The sequence below is a fragment of the Mus musculus genome, chromosome X, assembly GCF_000001635.26.
Source record: "Mus musculus strain C57BL/6J chromosome X, GRCm38.p6 C57BL/6J".
Taxonomy (NCBI): Eukaryota; Metazoa; Chordata; class Mammalia; order Rodentia; family Muridae; genus Mus; species Mus musculus.
In genome coordinates, this window is record NC_000086.7 from 137,031,691 (window position 1) to 137,038,915 (window position 7,225).

The window sequence follows — 7,225 nt, forward strand, 5'->3', positions numbered from 1 at the left end:
TGCTTCCAGGAAGGGTTCCAGGCCAATGAGAGACCCTATCTAAAGAACAAAATGGTATAGATGGCCTGAAGATTGATGTGGGAGACTTTTTACTTTTTTTTTTTGAGACTTTTACTTTTTTACAGCCAGAGGTTTTTTTTACTAAGGAGGCACAACCACAGGTCTAGTCACCTCAGAAAGGGAACTTACAACAGTCTAGAGTAACCACTACACCAAAGTCAGACTTGGTGAACCAGTTTTTACCGGACCTACTGACAGCAACATGAGTGAGGAGGTGCTTACAAGGAGCAGAAGTGACTCAAGAGCAGCTCCATCACCAAAGCCCACCTCCACACAAAGGCTACTACTGCTAACCCTGGGGCACTTGCCGGCCGGCTTGCAGATAGCTTCATCATCCAAACGTCTCATCGCTGTGAAGCTGGCTTTCCCAGTCTCCACACCTAGACTTGTGTACTCCTTTTCATACGGCTAGGGAGGCCCTCAAAAAAAAATCTTCTAATTTCCTGTTCTCTCAGACATTTGCGGCTCACGAGACGTCCCACACCCTCCTGGACATGTTTCCTTTTGGAGGAAACCACCACATAAAACAAAAGGTGCATATATGCCTACAGTGTATGGGATCCCATGCGGACACGTACCCACCTGCACATATGCACTTACCCTGCCACACACCAAAGGAAGGAAACTTCCATTTGCAACAGCATACAAGAAACTTGTGTGAAGTGAAAACAGCCAGGCCTACACAGAAGGACAAAATTTCAATGTTCTCTAAGCCAGCCATATTCATGGGAGCAGAGCTGAATGCTGTACCTGCAGGGTATGGAGAATGGAGATTAAGGAGAAAGGAAAGACAGTAATCAAAGTAGGCTGAATCTTCAATTACATGGGAGGAATGTTTGAGATCACTGCAATGCATGGGGGACTACTACCAACGACAGGGTGCTACATGTTTCAAAATTGCTAGAGGAATATTTCAAATGCTCATATCAGAAACCACCAGTATTTTAGGAGTCAGATAAGTTCGTTCTCTTGATTTCATCATTCCATACCATGCATATATCATACTGTGACCTCAGCTACAGACACAACTTTTCAACGTACAAGAAAATAGTGCGAAAAAGTCAAACGTTTCTGTGCACTGTGAAAACAAAATATATTTAAATGCCTTCCTCTCTAGTGGGCTATCATTCATATCTGACTAGCCTTCCCTACAGGGGTCCTGTATAAGAGGAGCTAGGAATCAGGATCACTAAAGGAAATGTCATTCTCGGAGTGAACATGAACCACGGCCAATAGCCCTTTTCCCCTGACATGAGGATCAATACTAATTTCCTAGTTCTGACTAGTGAATCCACAGCTTATTTCACAAATACCCATTTCTTGAATTTTATTTCCATTTTTTTTCCTCTTTTAATACCACTGAGGAAAAAATAAGACAAACTAAGATGTGAGACAAACTAGGAACTTCTGGTACCCCAGATTCTGTCAGAAATATAGGTACACTAAAATTCATAGGAGCTAAATATAGGTACACTAAAATTCATAGGAGCTAAATATAGGTACACTAAAATTCTCAGTAGTTAAGAACAGTTGCTGACCTCCCAAAGGACCTGAGTTCAGTTTCCAGCACCCACATCAGGGGGGTCACAACTGCCTATAACTTTAGCTCCAGAGAATCCGACCCCCCTCTGGCCTCTAAGGGTGCTAGCGCTCATGTGCACATAGCCACACAGAGACACAAACACCAACACTTATAATTTTAAAAACAACCTTTAAAAAATTTCATGTTCGTATCTATGTATGTGTATACACACACACACACACACACACACACACACACACACACACACATAATGTAGTTTTAGCAATTCATTTATGTAATGTAGAAGACCATTCTCATCTAGCCCAGGCCTTATGGTTGTGGGCTACTAACACTTTCAGGTTCCCCAATGTCAGCTGTGTATAGTAAATCGGAAGAATAGTAGTGGCATTGCCAGGGAATTTAAATTGTGATTAGAGTTTGGGGCAGGCACACAGTTCACAGTCACAAATTTGAAAAAATGTGAATGACAAATTTGAATGTGCGCTAAGCTCATCCCCGAGTTCCTGCTTTGCTTTTCAGATTAGAGATTATAGGCTCTACATGAAATAGGAAATGCTATCCTATCACCAAATAAAATAGATTCTTTCACAGGGGTCCTGCTATTATGTAGGTCAGAGTTACGCCAGTCCCAGTTAGTACACAGAAACCTAACTGTCAGAAATATGACGAAAGGAGAATTTTACCGTACTTTAATACTGAAATATGTTTATGCCCCACACTAAAGTTCCTGTCCCAGAGTCCTCCGGGATAAATCTTCCTGACACAATATGCATCATCCTACAAACCATTATTCTTATGTCTTCCTACAAAGAGATGGCAACTGGCAGGCTGCAAAGAGCAAAAATAAAGTGTTACTCCTTTGGCTCACCCAGAGCTTCAAACCGAGTATTCACAAGAGCAGCCAGTCAGGCACTCAGAAACCAAGGCACTAAATTCATTCTACCTAGAAACAAAGCAGATACATATACTCTGGCCAGCACTTACTGATTTGCTGATCTTCCCTTAATCTGTCCACTGCTGCCCCCCACCCGACCCTGCTAGCTGCTCACCAATAAGAACCTGAAAATGCTCCAGTACACACCAGGACAAACACATTGATATGCTGTCACTTTTTGAGACTGCATCACAGGTTCTGTCCCTTCCCCTTTGTCCTTGTAGTCACCTTTCCCTTTGGCTCCCAGGTGTCTGCACTCCGGTAGCTGGGTGTGGCTCGTCACATCCTTTCTACTGCCAGCTCTGGTCTCATTGTCTCCGCCCAAAGGCCTCAGGGAAAGTTGCTAATCAACTAGAAGCTTGCACCAGAAACAGCCAGGAAATCACATCATACATTCCCCATTCCAACCTCCAACCTTGGTTTGACCCTGTGGGGTTCCTGAACCCAGGCATCTTTTATGCTTAAACATAAAAAATGCCTGGTGTGTCCCATTTTTATTTGTTAATATTTCCCCAAATCTGTCTTTGAGGTACACTCTATCATCACTGAAGGAGGAATTCATTTTCCTCTTCAGTGAGCCTCAGTATATTGTGAGCCATTTTAGCTGCTGAATCAACCCCTGCTTTCAATGTGCTATATTCAATGTATTAACCTTGGCGCTACAGCTTTTTTTGCTTGAATTTCATCATATTCCTAAGCAGCAGAGATGTTTCATGATATTAGTTTCTGCTATAGAATCCTCAGAATTATAATATCCTTCTATTATATTTGTGCTTTTTGTTGTTGTTGTTTTATTTTTAGGTAGGAAGTCAACATGTAGCCCTGCCTGCCGTCAAACCCACAGTGCCTTTCTACATCATAGGCCAAGCCATCTGGTTAGAGCCCCACTCCTCAATTCTAAAACAATTAGCCAGTAAGGAAGAAAACAGCATGACGTTGTCTAAAAAGATTTTTAAATTTGGACCCCAAAGCAACAAAAGTAACCATGGATAAACAGGACTATTCCAAATGAAGGCACCTCTGCACAACAAAGCAAACCAAATGAGAATATAGACACAACATCCAGAAAGGAAGGAAGTTGAAATATACCTAAGAGGTTTGATAATAGTATAAGGAACTCAACTCTATATTCAGTAGGGAAAAAAAAAACAATTTTTGAAATGACTAGAAAACCTCAATAGACTTCTAACAGGCCCCCAGACCTTAGCACAACTGACACCATGTTAGAGGCACCATTCTGACCTTCAAAGCCAACAAACAGGCCCTAACACCTGCCGAAATGGGAACAAAGAGACCTAATCCATCAAAGATCTAAGTCTGTAGTTCCAAGAAAGTCCTAAAATGTAGTAACACTGGTTTGTTTGGTTTTTTTTTGGGGGGGGTGGCTTCTGTAGTTCTACTTCTTAATATCTGAAGTGTGACAATCAGGATGTGGTTTTTGTGCATAAAAGACAAAGGGCTGTAAGGATCAGGGCTGCATGATTTGGGCAAGTTCCTAGTGCAGTCACCAACTCGCAAGAAAGACTGTCTATTCAGTTTTAAAAGTGTCCTCTGGTGGTCTCTGCATTCGTTATCATTATCACAGTTGGTAGAATTATAAATAGTTGATTTTTTGTGTTGTTTGTTTGTTTTTGTTTCAGGCAAGGTCTCCTTTACCTTTAAATTAATCTTCCTTTCTCTGCTTCCCAAGTGCTGAAATTACAGGCATATGATACCAGTCTCTAGCAATGACAAGCTGTTTCTATTATGCTAGGAAGCTAGACTACTCAGTAAGTGCTTGCCACAACAGGCAAGACAACCTGAGTTCAACCCCCAGAACTGTCCTACCTCTTTTCGGGGTGAAGGGGGGGCAAAGATATATAAATCCCTGGAACTTCCTGGATAGTCAGCTTAGCTTAACTGGTGAAATCCCAGGCCTGTAGAAGACCCTATCTCAAAAAAAAAAAAAAAAACCAAGAACCAAAAACAAGGTGACCCGGGGTGTGGTGGTGCACACCTTTAGTCCCTGCTTAAAGTAGAGGCAGAGACAGGCAGATCTTTTAAGTTTAAGACCAGTCAGAGCTACAGAATAAGACCCTGTCTCAAAAAAACAAACAAGAAAACAAAATTAAAGTGGATGGTGCTCAAGGAATGACACAATGTTGGCTCTTATTACACACAGGTATCAGTATGCATGACCAAACACATATTTTTTTTCACGTCGCATTTAAGTAAAATCCATTTGGGAGTGGTCTGGCCTTCCTACAGCTCCCCACTCGTATGGGTCCCCAGGAATTAGGATTCCCACAATACCACATGGGTAGGAGGAACAGATCAACCCAAAGGCCCTGGTACCTGGGATTTGGTACAGGGTAGGTAGAAGACCCATTACCCAGTTCTTGTAACCTGAGTCTAAAAGACAACCTATGGGCATACACTTCCTGATATCTGCATCGTGTTTTCTATCATCTGTAACCCTGCTATGGGCAAGGTGGAGACAGACTGAAAAGGTGACGCAATTCAGTCCTGTATCCATAACTCTTTTTCTTGTTAATGTGAGGGAGCATTTGAATCCTGGTCAGCAAAAACATTACTTGGTAATTAGAACTGAAGCCCTCCAGTAACACTTTCAAGGTTATATGTCACCTCTGTGGCAAACTGTGTGCAAATGTTTGGCACCGTGGCTTCAAGTTGTGGTCTAGAAATTGTACCGGGCCACACTCATCACTATCCTGATACACTTGTGAGACACAGGTTGGCTAGGGATGCTGGTTCAACAGGTTTCCAAGGACAGTCCTGTGACAGGTGCTGCTTCCTGCAAATTGTTAAAAATTTAAATTCTAGGAGGCTTTCCTTCCCCCCAAAATAATAATGAAGGAAAAAAAAACTCATATAAGTGAACCAGCAGCCTGTGTCTAAACAAGTCCCTCAGAGAAACAGAACGAGTGGAAGAATGTAAGAAGCAGTAGCATGCTTCATCCCTTGCTTCTCTCATTAATAAAACATCTTGATTTCTGGCCGTTCAGAATCTTTAAAAGTCTGCTTAAGGTTTTGAAGAGTTTGGGACTGCACGCTGTCAACTGACTTAGCTTACAAAACAAAGACGTAGCACAAGAATTTCAAATGCAGAGTGCTCTGACATCCTAACCAGATTACAAACTGGATCCTAGTGCAGGAGTAGATTCTGGCCTCAGGTTAAGATTAATTTTCCCACAGGGGTCCTGCTCTTGAATAGCAAATTCTCTCACCAGCAATAAACTATCTTGGCATTAAGTCCGCCTCCACTCCTCACTCGGGCCAAATAGCTGCACCGGGAGCTAACAGCCCCAGGAAAAAATGCCTGGAGGAAAAGTTGGCTTTATTTATTTATTTATTTATCCATCCAAAAGGTGTGAAAGCAGTCCCATCAAAGAGAGCACTCCTCCAACCCTTTCTCCAGAGCTCCTGGGTCGCTAACTCTTTGTGCTCTAACTGTTCCAATTCAAATGTAAATGACAGTTGTTAGAATGTGAAGGGTACTAAACCTACTCCCCCCCCGCCCCCCCCCAGCTCACAGCGGACTACCGAATCCACTGAACAAGGCAAGAGCACCATTCGTTAAGGTGTAACACAAAACAACCATCCCAACAGACACAGAATGGATCTGAAACCAAAGAAGGGCCCAGACAGTTTCATACGAACACGATCTATATGTGTGAGGACTGGGCAGCAACAGTTTCTTGCCTAATTCTTATCTTTGCTTCATCTTTTAGGGTCCATCCTTGTATCTCGCCGATCCCTAACCTAAAATAAAACAAAACAAACCCAGCGGCCAGCACACCGGAAACAGCGACACGCGCTGCTGTGGCGTCATCAACAGTCGCCGGGTGTTCGGTCCGTTCTCACCCAACCCCCAGCCCCCAATCTCCTCACTTCAGTTCCCATCTCTTTGAGCCTTTTGGCAGCTGGAGGTTTCTAACCTTGAGCCGGAGACACCCCGCCGCGACATCCCACCTTGTCCTCTTCCCTGGGACTGACCTATCCAGCCGTATGGCCTCCGGGAGCATCGGCAACAGTAGCGGCAGTAGCAACACGGGGCCCGATCCCAGAAGCCTCTGCGAAGGTCGCCGCCCCCAGAATCTCGTGGCAGCTTTCCGGGACCACCCAAGACGCCGTGCTGCGGCGTGTTCCTCCTTCAACCCCAGCTGGCTCCAACTTCCAACCAGGGCTTGTCACCCCTCCCCCACACCCCAGAGTTGCCGGGCTTTGGCGGGCCAACTCCATACAACCAGCAACAGTTTAGCATCTTTTGTGCTAAAGCAGATAAAATTCTTTACCTGCCCCTATCTCATTTGTTCGAGGTGGGCTCAGTTACCAACTATTTTGAAGTTGAAAATCATTTTCTCCATGTGATAGTTTATTGTGACTCATTTAAGCCTGCTGGGCCAACTCCAGCCCCGAACCCCCCCCCCCTTTTTTTGGTTGGTTTTTCGAGACATGGTTTCTCTGTGTAGCCCCGGCTGTCCTGGAACTCACTCTGTAGACCAAGCTGACCTTGAACTCAGAAATCTGCCTGCCTCTGCCTCCCATGTGCGATGTGCCCTTTCTGATGTGTTCACTTTGAACCTGAAACCCTTTATACCCTCTCTTTCCCATCTTTGTGGTTCCTGTGTGACTTCACTGCAGACCTTAAATGCGGCGGCTATTTTATTGTGCTTGTGGGCGAGGGT

At 44.0% G+C, this 7,225-nt stretch overlaps 1 protein-coding gene across 1 annotated transcript in view; it reads right to left on the minus strand.

The window, feature by feature from the left end:
- Positions 1-6,612, minus strand: part of Slc25a53 (solute carrier family 25, member 53) — a 57,187-nt gene extending 50,575 nt beyond the window's left edge. Inside the window, exons 1-2 of the mRNA NM_001082412.2 lie at positions 6,534-6,612; positions 661-810 (exon numbers count right to left, since the gene is read on the minus strand). The gene's annotated coding sequence lies outside the window, so the exon portion shown is untranslated. The remainder of the gene's footprint in view (positions 1-660; positions 811-6,533) is intronic.
- Positions 6,613-7,225: the final 613 nt, after the last annotated feature.